Genomic DNA, 17,612 nt, shown 5'->3' with positions numbered 1-17,612 from the left:
TTAGGTTCATGAGCAAGATATTTAAATTATCTGCCCCTTATTTTCTCATCTATAAAAGAGGAGACTAAGAGTCCATACATCAGAGACTGTAGTAAGGATTAATTGAATACTCGGCAAGAGTGCTAAACTTAGGAGGGACAGTTCCAGAGCATGACAAGTCTGGGTCTGCACATGACTGCAGGTCAGGCCTGGCCACTACCCTTTGGGAATGTCCCTCCATGATGGGATTCACTATGAGGCAGAGTTCTAGAGCAAGGCACTTTAAGAAAAGAGGCTGAGGGTAGCATATAGTCTACTGAAAAGGGTTTATGAACTTTAACTCCAGGTTTTAGACATTAAAAACTTAACAGAATGATGAACCAAAGGACCTTTGGGAGGTATCCACTCCATGGGGAAGAAGTTTGGGGTTAGGAGAATCAAGAATTGCTTTTGGGAGGGGGAGGAAGAAGATGCAACACAGAAGGTAGCTCACATCCAGTATCAGCAATCAGAGACTCTGTTACAAAGGTAAATGAGCACCACTGTGTTAATTCAGGGCCTCTGAGAAGCAGAAATCAAATAGGATTGGATAGATAGGAGGTTTTGTGGAGGAAATATCTGTGAAGGGTACAGGGATAGGAGCCAGAGAAGATAGGGGAGAACCTTGAGACTGTGATGTGGGTCTGAGTCCTGTGGAGGAGACAGGGATGGAAAGATTTGGGACAGGAAGAGTCCCAGACTGCAGTGCTGTTCCAAGAAAGTCTTGGCTAGACCAATGGAAAGTCCTCCAGCCAAAGTTGACCATCAGAGGGGTCCCACATCTTACAGGGAAGGGCCTGAATTAGCCCCTCGCTATGCTCAGTCATTGACTGAGAGAAGCCAGTGGGAAGTGTGGCTGCAGTGGGAACCTGGTGGTGGACGCTGAAGTACAGAGCTGGGCCATCAGTCCATTGTGCTCCTGCAGCAGGAGATCTGAGAGCTCATGTTCATGGCCACCACGTCACACTTGTGCTGCATACAGGCTTAGGGTAGCTCCTCCATAGTTGCTGGGAGAGGGGAGGTGTGGGTATCTCGTACTGAAGGAAGTCAGAAGACTGTAACATGTTCTCATTCAATCCATTAGAAATTCCCTCACCCCCTGCTGCCACCTCCGCAGATTTGAGTGGCTTATCTGGTAGTGTGACTCAAACTTCCACTGTTTCTGAGAAATCACACCCTTCTGACCCCTGCACGTATCTGTTCATAGCTCTAATAGGGTAAAGGAGTGCCAGCAGATGCCAAAGCAGATCAGAAAGGTTGTCCACACATTCCTGCCTCCCCACATTGTGTGAATGCAGCCCTACTATCCCTGCTGGTTAGCATTTCCTGCCAGAATATGACTGTTCTTCATGCCTACTGGCCCCGGAACACAAGTTGTTCAAAGTGCTTTGGCAATAGGGGTAACATGGACTTCAATGGGACCTGACTGTATCCTCTGGCAGGAAGTTATTTGCTTCAAACCTGCAAGCCTAGGGACAGCAACTCCAGTGGGTCACTGGGAATGGGGGTAAGTGGAGCCACTCCTGCATCCACCCCTCATTTCCCAGATTCATTTTTTTTTCTATTGAAGACACAGTGTCATTGAAAGGTGTTGACTTAATGTCTATATATTGCATCTCAGACAATAGCACTCTACTCTTTCATAGAGTTGTCTCCAACCTAGTGCTCAGCCATGCCTTCAGATGGCTTTTTATTTTATTTTATTATGTCAGCTCCTTCTGGGTGGTGGTGATGCAGTGTATGATAAGATCAGTTGGTCCTATGGCCATGACCTCACTCCTCCTTTGCTATAAAATCAGAGACATAATTGGTCCCAAGTCTATGGGTCAGGCATCTTGTGAGTTTCTAGCTGATGTTTGGAGATGGGAAAGGCAAACAGGTACACAGAGTAGATATCTATGCCTGAAAGGATGAGCCATTGGACCTTCGAAGACAGGCCCAATGTAGCCACTTTACCACCAAGTTGCCAGTTGGACTCCTCATGGAATATGTATATGGACTCAGATTTGGCTCTCTGGCAGACAACACATTGAGAGGCAGCAGGGACTAAATCTGAGGGTGCACAGCTCAGAGCCACCATCCATTGGCACTGCCAAATGCACTGTCTGACCTAGAGAAAATCACTGGGCCTCTCTGCTTTTATAAATAATAAGGGAAGCTGAAATAAGTATTCCCTAAAATTTCTTCCATGCCCTACACTATGAAATACTATGAAATGGAGGTCTGAGATCTTCCTGAATAGAGGGGAAGTGCCCTTCTAGCTTCTGAGTCTATGCACAGCGGGCCCATTCTTGATTCACTTAAATCAGTATTTTCTGTGGATAATTATATTGGCAGAATTCACAACAAAGTAGATTGTAAAAACACAACCTGCTTTAATCAAATAAAGAAAACTTTTTAATTATTTCACATGAGACAATTATTTACAACACATACACACACACACCACTCTCACCCTGGCTGGTGTGGCTTAGCTGATTGAAGCATCTTTCCATACATTGAAAGGCTGAGGGTTTGATTCCTAGTCAGGGGGTCATGGCACATACCCAGTATACATCCCCTGTTGGGGTGCATACAGGAGGCAACCAATCAATGTTTCTCTCTCTCCCTTTCCCTTCCTCTCTCTCTCAGAATCAATTAAAAATAACAACAACAAAAACCCATATTCTTGTTTATTTTTTTAAAAAGCACTTTAAACTTCTGTATCCTCCTCCTGCCTACTAATCCACTACTAAACCACCAGTGGGGCTCTTGGTTTAAATCACTTTGGTTAGGGTATCACCAGGGTGACAGATGCAATCCACATGATAAAATCCAGATGTTTTATTATCAAGATTGTGGTTTCAGAACTTCGGCCAGTTATCTGTTTACCTGCCTGCTCTGTCCCTGTTTCATCTCTTCCTGAGACTCTCCTGGTTCCTCTCATCTGGCTTGACCTTATACAAGTCACTTAACTTCTCTGTAAGCTTGCTCATTTCTTCACCTATAGAATTATATCCTTCTCATAACATGGTCCTGGAGATTAAGTGAGATCATGCACATACGTGGCTAGCCCAGATCTGAAGTGTGCTAAGTGTTGAATACATGGTCATTTTAATTATTTTGATTCGTTGGCCATTTATTTGCCTCACTCTGCTTCCTCGTGCCAACAGATGCTCTCAGCATATTTGCATAGACTCTGGGTCTCCTCTCATCTCTCTTAGTGCTCAGGAGGAAGGGGACCTTAATTTCTACTGATCCCATGGTCCAGACACTGGCATTTCCCATGTGTCTCAGCCTTATAATTGCCTAACTGAAAGGACCCTGTTTTATCTTCACACTGCCAGAGTGAGGGTCTAAAAGAGAAGTTTGATTTCTGATATTTTAAATAATTTCCCCTTCCTACACTCAGAAACACAGTCCTTTTCTGTTCATGCTGATTGCCACAACCTGTGAAGGTAGATTTCGTGTGCCCAACAAAGGTAAGCCAGAGCTCAGACTTGATTCAAAGGACTAGAATATGATTTAATGGCAATGTCCAGTATGTGCTCAAAGCTAACAATTTAAAAATGTTCCCCCAAAACAAAGTCAGTACAAAATAGTTCACTATTTCTCCCTCCCCCAAGTTAAAAGCAGTCCCATCAAAATGCATATTTTTCAATGAAAAAGGGCTACAAGTTTTGGGTGATACCTCCTAACAATGCCTACTTGTTGGTGATGGTTTTCAAACTTCCCATTTTTTGTCATTTGTGAGATTTCAGGTTTAATGATCACAAAGTCACAGATAAGGGAGCCGGCTCAGAGCAGACATGCAGTTTGCTAGAGATCACAAAGATGACGGAACCCTTTCTTATTTAATTGAAAGAAGCACATTTTTTCTGAAAAGAGAATGATTGTAAGTATTTTATGCTTTTCAGGCCACGTAGGGCTTCTGTTGCATATTCTTTATTACATATCTTACAACCTTTTAAGAATATAAAAATCTTAGCTCCATGCTGGACTGGATTTGGCCTGCAGGCTATATTTTATCAAGCCCTGGACTAAAATATCTTTGCTGATGTATTAATTGCATTTTACTTTTCACTTGTCTCATGAACCAGATAAAATTTAAAATGTCTTCATGCTTTAGAACTATACTAGTAGTTTACCCTTGAACAAAACAAGTTTGAACTGCTTGGGTTCATGCTAATTTCTTTTAAATAGTTATACTGTTTCCATCAGTTGATTGGAAGTCTGTGGATATAGAAAGCCAACTGTATGCATTGATCTACATTATTTTATATAAGGGACTTGAGCATCAGCAGATTTTGATTTCATGAAACCAGTTCCCCGTGGATACCAAAGAGCACCGTTTCAGGGGAGCCATAAGTTATACAGAAATTTTTGACTGTGGGGGCTTGGTGTCCCTAACACTTGCACTGTTCAAGGTTCAGCTATAGCTTATTTATTTTGTTTGGGAAGGTGGTGTTATTTGTTTGTTCAATAGCAATTATAATTTTATTGCTTTTTCATAATTCTCTTCCAAATGTTTTTAAAAATAAATTTATAAAATATAGATCTCTAAATTAGCAGACCCCTCAGCCTAAAAAAGCTAAGTAATTTGATTATATTCTTATGAACAGTAAAATACATCAGTCTAATTCCTTTGATTTAAAAATATATTATGTAGTCTAAACTTCCAAGGATTTTGCATGGTGTCCTTTTTCCAAAAATTTCTGTATATAAAAGGAGAAGAAAATGGAGCTTCTGAGCTAAACTTTACTACTTGTCAGCACTTCGAACTTAACCAGTGATTCTGTCTCTAAAAAATCCATCAACCCGTATAAATAGCACACAGAGAAGTTGAAAAGAATATAAAGAATTAGGTTATTTCATCAATATTCACTTGTCTGTCTTTTCAGTCCTCATGAAAAAATTAGGGGTTACTAGTAAAAATCATTTTTCACTTTGGCTCAGAAAAAAAGCAAACAGGAAATCAATACCATGTTAATAAATGCAAGGGTGAGCCTGGGTGGAAATTAGTCATTCTTCAAATGTTATTGGCTTTAATCTGTTATGAGAATTGCTCTTATGTCCTAGAGTCATAGGAAACATGGAATTTCATAAGCCAGATGCTAAGATGACCTTCTTCATAATCTATTTCATCTGCTAATTGTTTCACAAACCCACTCAGCTTAACAACCAGGTGAAAATCTTTTTGGCATAGTATTGATGAAAAACATATCTCATATGTTATGCATTACAAAATAGAGGCATGGTCCATCCTTCTCCTTCCCTCCACCTTCCTTCCTGGAGAGAATTAAGGATTGGCTACAGCCAAAAGCTGGATACTGTGTGGCTCATCGATTCCTGCTGGCGCATTTTGCCTGCTATTCTTCTCAAACACCTGTTTCTTCCCCGTGAACCTCAGGGTTGCCTTCCACTCTTTTTTGCATTTTTATACATGTCCTTAATATTTTTTTCTTAAATAAATTAACTCTACTTTGGGTTATTTTGTGATGTTTTAAGTTTGAACCTGCCACATACTCCCATCCAATGACAACAAGTAGATCCCATATGTAAAAGAATTGGCTCCTGGGTTGTGGGAACTGGGTGAGTCCAAAATCTTATGGGGGAGTCAGGCAGGCCTGAGACTCAGGAAAGAGCTATAGTTTTTAAAGTGAGGTTTAAAGTAACTGTCTGTAAACAGTGCAAAAGCTTACTTCTCTTTGATCTTTAGATCTTTAAAGTGAGAAACTGTTAATTCTTTTTATCATTTACTTGAGATTCAAAATATCCAGATTTTTGGAGGGTAGAGTTCATCGGAAATCATTTATGGGTTTACTCTTTGTTCTCAACTTCCTTCATAACCATGATTGTAAAAATCTACCAAATTATTGCTATATATCCTTCTTTCAGAAGAAGCGTGGGCCTTTGATATTTCCTTATTAAAGATATTTTTATGAGTTAAAAATCCCAATTTTTTTTAAGTCAAAGTCAATCAAGTAGGGTGCCAAGTGCCTCCAAGGAAATCTTGAAGAATTTGCTCTGGCTTTTAAAAGGAGCCTATGTGGTTTTTAAAGCTTGGGAAAAAAAATCACTGCTTTGAAAAGGTGATATCTAGCTAGTTTAACAAACCAAATATCCTTGTTGGGGGCAATAATGTTTGAAATGCATGAACTGTACAGATATTCCAGATTTTTGTTGGTATTTACATGTGCATTTGAATAGTGAAATTTCTCCAAAGTAGATCCTGACAGAGGATACCCAAATGCCAACACAAACAAATATTTTCAAAATCAACACAGTGTCAGGAAGCACTGCCTACTAGGGAAGCTACTCTATATCAGAGCTTTGATACTCTGGACACTCTTACAAAACAAAAAACAAAAAGCAAAAACCATTACAAGTCAAACCATGATAACATTCTCCAGAATAGAGTTCAAGTTCTTCACTTGCCCAGGAAGTTTGCTATATCAAACATTGTTATTTATAATTTAGCCATTACCTGGGGTCTACACATGCTTTCATTTTGTTTGGCATGGCATTCAACATCATTGGCTATTGGTGAGTAGATGGTATGCATGTGTACCAACAGGTATATACATGGAGGGTTTAGAAACCAGGTATATCGTGTAATAAGTATATAGAGCTCTCTTTGAACATATAAATGAAATTAATGGAAACTATCTCCTCAATCAGATATATTTTTAATAGAATGTCGCAGGGGCATGCCACTCTACAGGCTCCTTTCCTCAGAGAACTTAGTTCTATCCAAATCTTGGTCCTGTGTTTCCTCTTCTCTCTAGCATAGAGTAAACTTCTTATACATTATCATAAACTTTTATGGGCTTTTCAAATTTTGTGTGTGTGTGTACGCAATTTGTTCAAATGTACATTTTTTTTCCTCTTCCAAAATGCTAAGAGATTCATTTTGGTCTCTTGAAATTCTCAATAAATTCTTGGATTAAGTCAGTCCAATCAAATTGCCAGTTCTAAATACTGGCTACAGCACCAGAATAACACATTTGTGCTTGTGGAAAGTGTCTTGGGGCTATTGGCCAGACCCATTTTGGATGTTGATTTATTTCCCCACATAGCACCTTGAGAAAGACCCATACTTCTGGGGGGAAGGGGGGGAGGGATTCATCTTCAGAATGATCTTGGGTTGGGGGGGGATTACTTATATTCTTAAAAAGAGTGACTGGATAAGTTGTTGTGAGCTGTACTAAGGATACAGAGCATAAAGCTGAAACATTTGTCCATCCAAATCTTCTGTGCTCAATGATGAGGGTACACAGATGAAAAGGGTGTGTTGTCTCTCCTCTAAGTGCTAAAATCAATGGGAAGATATATAAACAGATAGTTATAGCACCATACAATAAGTTCTCTAAGGGTATGTGAATACAGTGATATAGAATCCAAAGGAAGGGAGGAGGTGTGTGTGTGTGTGTGTGTGTGTGTGTGTGTGTGTGTGTGTGCGCGCTGTTATTTCCCCCCATTACTGGCATCTCTTTCAAGAAGTCTCATGAGACAGAGTCAAAACAAAGAAGTTCTAAATATGCATCTGGAAGCATCACATAGGAATGAGGGCTTCATTGTATTGGGATTGAATAAGGTGCTGATTATATAAGTATCATTACCTGCCCGGGTTGAGCTTTGACTATTTCTAGCATTTGCTGAGAACGAAGGCTTCTCAGTGGAGTGCCAAGGAAACTGTTGGAGGTTGCCAGTCATTTTACAGAAATGCCACAGAACACGGCATGCCAGATGGCTACTGATGAAAGTGATGAAGGTTCACGCTTGGAAATGAAGTCCAATTCCATATTTGGTCCTCCTTTCCTTCTCTCTCTTTTGAATGCATAAGAGAGCACAAACTCAGCCTTATTCTACTCCTGCCCTATAAAATCCCCATTATCCTTTCTTCTTTTAATAACGTCCTGGAGAGATGGAGGCAAGTTAAAAATCTGCTTTATTCCCAAAGCCTCAGAGGCCCCAGAGCCCTGTCTCTCTGAGCCAAGAGCTTTCTCTTTTACCTCTTCTTATTCATGGCTGCCAGAAAAGACTGTCAATGAAACCCTCAGAGGGTGGCCTGCCAGGGACCAAAGTTTCTGTGAGGTAAGTTTTTCCCATCTCAACACCTCATACGAGGAGGAAGAAGAAATGCCCGCTGGAAATGTTTCCTAATGGTTCTGTTTTGTGGGAGACTTACCTTGTCTCTACTGAGAACATTCCACAGGCACACCCCCTGGCTGCCTTTTCCCTTTCTGACTAGTGCAGGACAGTAGAGCTAACTGCCTCTTCCTCACTCCTAATGTCCCAGGTAGAGGGGGCTCTCCAGGGGTAACAATCCTTGTCTATCTCCTTTCCTCCTCTCACTATATCCAGGGAAGAGAGGGGGTAATGAGAAAAATAAATGGAGCCTGCTTCTCCCAGCATCTTGTTTCTTTCACTCTGTGGACCACATCACCACTGTTTCTCTTTGCCAGGGCTTGGGTGGGCAAGGCTGGGTTCAGCATCACTAGGCCATCTTACCTAGAGTCGTACAACCACCATTCAAGCTAAGGTTTTATCATAGGAAATGTGGCATTTAGTTCTTTATCTGATATTTAAGGTCCACTCAAGTGACCCTGCAGATAAGAAGTAGTGATTTTGTTGCATTCTGTTCTTTGGTCTTGAGGTAGAGTGGGAGAAAGAGAAATAGTGGCACACTTCTTAATCTACCTTCAGGGTTTAAGTAAGCCCTGAGATGAGGCAAAACAAGTTAGGAAAACTCTGCTTTTTGATGGCTTTAAGTTGATTATGTCCTATAGGGTAGGTAAAAAAATAACCACATTCTGACATCCGGGTGTTTTGGTTACATGAAGACCTTGGGTCCCCCTCTTTCTTCCATATAATACCATGACCTCAAAACTACATCTCCAAAAATCCTTCCTAAAGCTTTCCAAGAAGTGTTCCCTGAGTGATATCTCCCTCCTCTAATTGCCCTGTACTTGCTCTGATGGCATTTGAATGAATGAATGATGTTTCTTAAAAATGAAGTATCCTTTGCTTTCCCACCTGTGGGAGAGATGGATCCCTTCCTGACCTTCTTCAGGGTTACTTCTCTGCCACTCTAAGCCCCACTGAAAAGCCTCAGGAACAGCAGGAGCCCAGAAACTCTTCATCTATTATAATAGCCCAATAAAAAGGTATAAAAATCTATTGTAACAACTATGTATAGTATCAGAAGGGACTAGCTTTATTGGAATGATCACTTAAGATAAAATGTCAGGGTCATATATCTAAAATGAATATAATATTGTATGTCAACTGTAATTGAAAAATAAAATTTTTTAAATAAAGTAAAAGATCAAGACAGCTTAGAATATACAAGTTGATTTTCATCTCACTGGACTTTGGTTTGCATTGCCTTGAACTTGGGGGTCAGCATAAGGACTGGAACTTTTAGGTCTCCACTGGCACAGGGTGGTGAGGTAGAGTGCCGTGTTCCAGGCAATTTGAAGGAACAGAGACTGGGCTTGGCTAGAAAAGACCTGAGAAAAGCAATTTTGATGCCTGGATAATCGCCCCTGTTGCTTACAAAGCATGCCAGTGGAAACCTGTCCCAGGGGTTCCAAGCTTAGAAAGTAAAGTGATTGAAGCTCAATCCAGAATGAGGATAGCGAGGCAATTAAGCAGGGGAAAAAGTGGGGCCTTTGCCTGGAGCAACTTCTGTTCCATCAATTGAGTGAATTCACTTGCCCGCAAAGGAAGGTTATTTCAGCACCTGGCACCAGAATTCTCAATATATGAGCTTTGCAGTCTCCTTTGATCTGCATTTACTAGTTCCTGAATTATCAGGCAGTAACATATTCTCTAGCTGCACTTGGCCCATGGGCTGTGATCAGCTCTGAGAGCTGCAGCCCCCACATAGTTAACCTACTCTCTGTACAGGTTTTCTCACTGCGGCTGCCTTCCAAAATTCCAGTTGAAGAGAATTTAGTTATCTCAGGCCAAACTACACCGCTATCCTTTATAGGTTATTTTTAGCTTCACACATCTTTCATCTTTTTGCCTTGCAATGATGGCCCCAATGCTATGGTACCACCCCAAAAATTCAGGTACTATATTTTTTTTTATTCGAAAGGAGTAATTTGACTTTTCAATTTCCTTCTCTAAAAAAAAAAAAAAAAAAAAAAAAAAAAAAAAAAAAAAAAAAAAAAAAAAAAAAAAAAAAAAAAAAAAAAAAAAAAAAGGAAATAACAAGAAGTAATCTCAAAGATTTGTCATGATGACCAAATGTAATATTTTATGTCAAGGACCAAAAACAGTGACTAGGATGTAGTAAGTATAGAATAAGCAATCACTTTCTCCTCAACCTTCTCCTCCAAGTAGGCCCTAGAGAGCTGTTCGAGATCAGTGGTTCCATTCCAGTATGTGCTAGTGAGAGCCAATTGTTAAAGTTTTAGAAATTTTGTGAGCCAGTTGATGTCATGCTGGGGGCTGGAAATTGGCCATAGTGGGAGTATTTATATCATAGAAATTAGCAGACACTGTAAATCATGGCCTGCACCCACCCACCCAGAGATCTCCTTGATCATCAAACTACCAGTGGTTCTCAAGATATAGTCCCTGAAATCCCAGCATTAACGGTGCTTGAAACCTTTTAGTAATGCAAATTACCAGTCATATTTCTGGTCATGAGCCCTGATGAATCACAAACTTTGGAGAGGGGATCCAGAAATCCATATTTTAACAAACCCTTTTGGTGAGAGCTGTACCTGGTATGTCTAATGATTAGCAGAGAGATCAGTGTGACTGGAGTAAAGAGAGTCATAGAGGAGGTAAGAGGAGATGGGGTGACAGAGGGGTGCAGGTCACAGAGAGATGAAGACCACTGTAAGGATTTCAACTTATGTTCAAAAACCACTAAAGGGTTTTGAGCAGAAGAACATAAAGTATTTTAAGTCTTATGGAAAAGAATCACTGTGACTGCTATGTTGAGAATGGGTACAAGGGTGATAAGATGAGATAGTGGCTTGGGCCACGATGATAGAAATATATATATGACAAGAAATGGTTGGCTTCAAGATATATTTTGGAGACAGAGCCAATGGGATTTGATGCTGGTAGTTTAGATGTAGAGAATGAGAGAAAGAGGAATCAGAGATGACTTAAACATTCTCTAGCCTGAGCAACTGGAAATATTTTTCTTTTTAAGATCTGGAAAGGATAGGCTACTGGAAGGTGGGAGAATGGTAATCAGATTAGTCCACTTTGGACATGAGTTTAAAAAGTCTATTAGACATCAAGAGGAAATGTCAAGGAGATCATTAGAAATGTATTTGGAGGTTGAACTGAGGGTTTCATGTTGGAAGTCATCACCTTCCAGATGGTACATAATGAGCTGGGATAACACAGTGACTGCAGATGGAGAGAATGCAGATGGGTCCTGGCCCTGAGAATTGCAGAGGTCTGGAAGATAGATGTGAAGAAACCAGCAAAGAACACTGAAGAGGAGCGATCAATGAATTTTCATTCAATACTAATTATGGAAGCATTCAGAGAGTGAAGTAATACATTGCAAGTAGCTATACAGCTTTAGTTGATGTTTCCCAGGGCCTCCTATATGACCTTTCTTAACCATCAATGAGTGACATAGTCATCGCTCACAGCAGGCCTTCTAGGTTAAGGCAGTGTTGAGTTACATTCAAGAGGAATCCACTGAGCTGGTCTGCTCTTTCTTTACTCATTAACTTCCTACGGGACTCACTGCTCCCAAGAGTCATTACCACAAGTTAATCTCGGGCAGCAGCCGGCTCAGCAGACCAATCTCAATCTACGCCTGTGTTTGTGAATGTTTTTGCTTTATCAAAAGTAACATGTAATTATCTTAAAAATAGAATTCTCCTCTTTACCATGAGCTGGAACAGTCAAACCTCCTTAAGCCCTGTGTGCTTTTACAAGGACAGTTTATCCCATTACCTCTTTAAGCTTTTAAAAGTCTCTGACTCATTTGAGCAAGTGGAGAAAAAAGACAAAACATTAATATCTTGCTGGAAAAATATTGTGATTGTTGGCACTGGAAAATAAAACCACTATGATAAAGGCTTTGTGTTCCCCAAATCAAGTGTATGCCTCATCTTTTTCTTAAGAAATCTTCCTGCATTTGGGGGCTTTACAAGTTGTGAATGTATTCAGCCTACACAATATAGCCTTGAACAAGTTATTTTCCCTGATCACTCATTCTTTCCCAGGCAAAATGAGGATAATAATATCTCTACACAATAATATGTGCCTAGGAAGCCCCAAAACAATGCCTGATACTCAGCTCCTGCTACTGCCCTGAAACATGGCCACAAGCTGCCGAAATGATTATTCCACATTTGAAAGAACTGCTGCTACTGTCTGACCTATCTCATCCCTACTTCACAGTCCTCCTCCAATTGCCAGTAGAAAGCAATACAACATGTACTTGGGATCATTTTTACCAAAATAGGACATTATGACTTGGTTGTTTATTTATAGAGAATATTAGGACATAACCTTATTAAAACAGCTGTGAATACAATGTAAAATGACTTTTTTTAAAATTATCATGGTGTGGGCAAGAAGGGGTCAATGGGAGGGGAAAAAGGGATACATCTGTATTGCTTTCAATAATAAAGATAAATTTAAAAAATAAATAAATAACCCTTTTGATTTAAAATAATATAGAATAACCCCAAGTATTTGACATTATGGATTTGTCTACTGGGAATAGCGTTTACTATGATAGAAAACTCGAGAGAAGAAGTAGATTTAGGGAATGGGAACAAAGAGGAATAATAAGCTAATATTAAGTGTAGTATATTAGAATAGGGGAAGGAGAAATAACATTTCAGTTCAAGGAGTTTTCAAAGATTTATTCAAGATAAATTGCCAAGTACAGAGATAATGAAATGGCTTGACAAAATTAATCAGAAAAAGCTAAGCAACCATATGGTTTCACTCATAGGTGGAATAGAAAACTGAAACTCGTAGACACAGACAACAGGATGGTGATTACCAGTGGGAGGTGGGTGTGGGGTAAAGGAGGCCTAATATATGGTGACAAAGGATGATTTGAGTTTGGGTTAAAAAAGAAAAAGAGGCTTGATATTTTTATCAGATTTTAAGGAGCAGGAGATATTTCAGTGACAGTATCATACAAGCATCACCTAGTTTGAAAGTATTGCCCAGCTCTTCGTGTGCAGATGAAAAACGGGAAGCCAGCAGAGGCTCAGGGTTTCATGGGGCATCACCCGCCCCGTGGGTGCTGACTCTCAGGTCGGGGAGGGCTGTACTCCAAGCAGGAAGGGGGACAGGGACTTGAAATAGACATCTCAGAGGGGTAGCAAGGGATTGAACGTGGAGAAAAGATATAGGAATTAACATGGGACAAAAGAAGCACCTCTCTCATGGCAAAAGAATGTGAAAAAGGAAAGAGTTAAGGCAATCCAGGTCCATCTGTAGGGTTGCTATCAATAACACACACCAGTACTTTAGGCTTTTGAAATTTGCCTCAATACTATAAAAAAAAGTATAATCAAATTCTATGCTGCAAGCCTGTAACAGAGTGATTTAGAGTTGAAAACTGACATTCATGATGAAAACATAGTCTCTTTTTAATATCATTACTGCACAAAGCAAACCCATGTGCTAGTAAAAGGCCTTATGTGCAATTACAGCTTTTGAAGGGGTTATCATTTAGATCTGGATAAGTTGCATGAATTATAAGGTGTCTCTTCACTCTTTATTTACATCCCAGAAGTCCTGCAATACGATAACATTAATTTACTTTATGAGTAATGCTGTGAGTTTCTTGAGGTCAAGGTTTATGTCATCTTTGTCTTTATGTCCTTGGAATCAAGCACTGGGCCCAGCACAATCACTGCTCAAGTAACGGTTAATGAACAAATGGGCATAATATAAAAAGAAAGTTGGTGCTTTATTTTTAAATGTATAAGTGTTGATATATAAATTGCTATATAAACTTATTCTTTAGAGCCTAAAAAGAAGCCATTGCAAGAGTGCTTTCAACAGCAGGGAGGAGAGAAGAGGTTATAAAACTGTTCACAGTGCTGACTGGCCTATTTATTCCATATTGCTCACTCCAGTGTTAGTCATGACTTCAAAATAATAGCACAAGTTTGTGCATTTCCACACCTCAAAAGAAGGTTACACTCCTCATGCCAGCCTGCTGTGCACATTTATGGGACAGAAACCTCACAGAGTACCTAGTGGCTAACAAGCATCTCCTAAGACATTCAAGAGTTTTTACCAATCTTCACCATGGGAGCTGCCCAGTGCAAATTCAATCAGACCTGTCATTGAAAAAGTATGCATGGGATGGCACACTCTTCTGAAAGACCAGATTGTCCCAAGGGGTTGCAAAGAGGGGAGCTCTGTGCACCTACATAACTGGCTCCATGATTTTTTTTCTCCTCTTTGGGGACAATTAGAATGCATTGCAATCTGAGGGCTATTTATTAGTCTGCATTAAAAAAAAGTTGAATGTTGAGTTAATAGATTGGAAATATGTCCACATAACACGACCTGCACTTCCCACTGGCACTTTTAATGGCAACCTTGGAGAAAGGGCCAGGAATGGAAAACACTTGACATCTGCTTAGCGGCTTCCCAGGTGGGCCAGCTCTGACAGCAGTAAGGCAGACCCACCAGAAAGCCATCGTGAATGTGTGCGCCCTGATTTTACTCAACAGGAAGAAGACCTTTCGGAAGTACTCGATTTTTTTTTAAAGTAAATTGAAAGGCTGGTCTTCTACCCAGAGCATCCTGTGTGTAAATTACAGAGCTTGTCTTACGACTGCCACACACTAAGATGGGCACGGGTTCATTGAAGCATCCTTTTGAAATGGCCTGTTCCTTTCTGCTCTCCTTTTCTCAGCACAAGTAAGAATTTGAGGTAAGAATTTGACAAGAGAACCTCCAGTGATTTTCTTTCTTTTGTCAGGCTTCATAGATTTTAGGAGAGACAGAGAGAGAGAGGGGCAGGGGGGGGGGGGAGGGTAGAAAAGAGGCGATGACACAAAATTAGAGGGTAAGCAGAACAAGATAGGGTCTCAATGTGGGTAGATTTGATATCTTTCTTCTGGAAGTTTAAGGCTTACACAAACTCACCTAGACTCCTGAGTATATTCAAAGCATAATCACTCTTCACCTCATAAAAGCAAAGAAACAATCATTTGACACACTGTCCTAACCCTTAAACCTCAATTTCTTCCTCTGTAAAATGGAAATAATGCATATATGTCATGACAGGGCACTAAATGAGATCACATAGTAATGTGATTAGCACAGTTCCTGGTACCACAAGAGCACTCAATTAACCATGATCATCATTATAATTAAGCAGAGTAGGAATGTTACCTTAAGTCTGCAAGATAAACTGCCACATTATCTTGATCCATGAGGTACAAGGCCACTCACCACTCCACCTGAATTTCAAAAAAATAAAAAATAAAAGGTCCTGGGCATTGATTCATAGCACTTACCAAATAAATAAATAAATAAATAAATAAATAAATAAATAAATAAAAATTGGGTTGTTATTAAACACTGCAAATGACCAAATTATTCTCAAACACACAGAGTCACAGCATAGCTGGAAAGTGAAAGCACACGGGCATTCTTTACCACCTTAACAGACAGCACCCCCAGGCCACAGGTGGAAGGTCTATGCCTTGGGTGAGGCCATCCAGTGTAGCAGAGGCCAACCTATGGGTTCCTGACCTATGCCCCCTTAGCAGCAACCCAGACAGTGGCTTCCACCTGCATGCACCTATGTCTCTTTGCCTGAGGGCTTTCTTTGGCTCTCTTAGCTAGATGGTGGAGAGGGCAGAAATGCTAGGCAGGTAATATCCCCTGAGCAGACCTCCACATATAACTAAAGGAGGTTAGTGAGTTGCTAGCTGGGTGGGATAACCTGAGACATTTCTACACAGTCCCTTAGAACTCCCAGCAGGATGGAGCCCTGGCTGTGCTTGATAGTGCCACTGTCATCTTCCTTCCCTTCCCTCTCTCTCTTCCCTCTTTACCACTAGTATTTCCTGGGACCACCTCCCAAATCCTTGTCTTTAGGATCTCCTTCTAGAAACATCCACCAAACACACCAAAAAAGGCCCTTCCTTTAGGCTCCACAAGGAAGCCCTCAGCTCCTCATCACAGAGCTGCATCCCCCCAACCCCGCTTCACCATGGGCATTATTGTGAGTGCTGTTTCCATTATGGATTTCTAATTTAGGGATAGTGTATACAGCTTCCAAACAATGTCTACCTTATGGGAAACAATACCAGCCCAGATTCCTTGGAAGCCCAACCTTCTACCCAGCATCATAAGAATCAATTCTCTTGTACTATTTATAACCATCACAATAAAGTAGGTATCATTATTAACTTCACAGATGTGGAAGTCTAAGTTTGGGGAAGTTAGGTCATGTGCCAAAGCCTAACAAAGCAAGTGAGAGGAAGAGCTGGGTTGGAACCCATGACAGCTTGGCATCAATGCCCATGAAGTTGAATTCCTCGTGATCCCCATAAAACCCGCTGAGTAGCAGTTCTGGAGTCTGTATATTTATAGAATATGGTTGGGTGACTAAGGTATTTGGACTTACTGCCCCAGTTTATCACTTTTTCCTTCTTCTTGTCATTAGCAACTTCTGTCTAGTCTGCTTTACTCCAATCTTCAGTCATTTTCAATACAAAGTTTAAGGCATGAGTATATGGCAGACAGGTATTTGTTCCCTCACATCAGTCTCCACTTTTTTTCTCTAGTCATAAAGCCCCTTAGTTGTAACTGAACTAAGTGCTTGGTACTGTGACTAGGAAATATTAGGAGTTGCATTAGTTTCCTGTGGCTCTCAGCTAGAGACATCCTCTTCCAGCCTGTCTTGCAACTAGATGTGACCAAAAGCATGTCAGTGGGCATGCTGAGGACAGTTTCCACAAATGACCAGGTTGTCCTTTCCTTCCACATCTTCCTCCTCCTTTCCTTTGGGAGAGAACTCAGATGCTGGGGCCATGGAGTATCAACTGTGACCAGAAGCATGAGGATGACACCCTTGAATGGCAGGACAAGAAGCCTGGGTCCCTAGACGCCCAAACAGCTGATTTGCCCAGTCCCTCTGATCACACACATGCACACATTGTCTTCTGAGGGTTAAACAGTTATCTAATTTGAGTCACTGTTATTTGTTCTGCTCAGAAATAGTCAAACCAAATCCTAAATAATACAGAGAGAGAAAGAAGGAGGGACTGAGAAGAAGGTGAGCAGGGAAATCGTGGAGCACAATTGGGATTGGGGGGTTGGGAGGATCCTAGAAAGGAGAGCAAGGCTTAGAAGGAGGGTGAAGTGTGTTTTTATTTATTTGCTTATTTTAATGTTTCAGGAACTCAGAGAAAGAGGAGGAAATCAAAGCCAGAGAAGAAAGGAAGAGCAACGGCATTCTCTTTCATCCTGCCTCTGGGGAGGCTGAGGGTGGCAGGGAAGCAGAAGGGGAAATGAATGGCCAGCTGTTATCAGAGCCCATAAAAGTTCAAACCCAGCCTTCTGCTGGGGAGAAGATGCCATTGACTCTGGCGCAGAAGGGGTCCTTGGGATGAACTAGGTGACCA

Source organism: Pipistrellus kuhlii, unplaced genomic scaffold (assembly GCF_014108245.1).
Source record: "Pipistrellus kuhlii isolate mPipKuh1 unplaced genomic scaffold, mPipKuh1.p scaffold_m20_p_4, whole genome shotgun sequence".
NCBI classification, from domain to species: domain Eukaryota; kingdom Metazoa; phylum Chordata; class Mammalia; order Chiroptera; family Vespertilionidae; genus Pipistrellus; species Pipistrellus kuhlii.
This window is presented reverse-complemented; position numbering follows the sequence as displayed.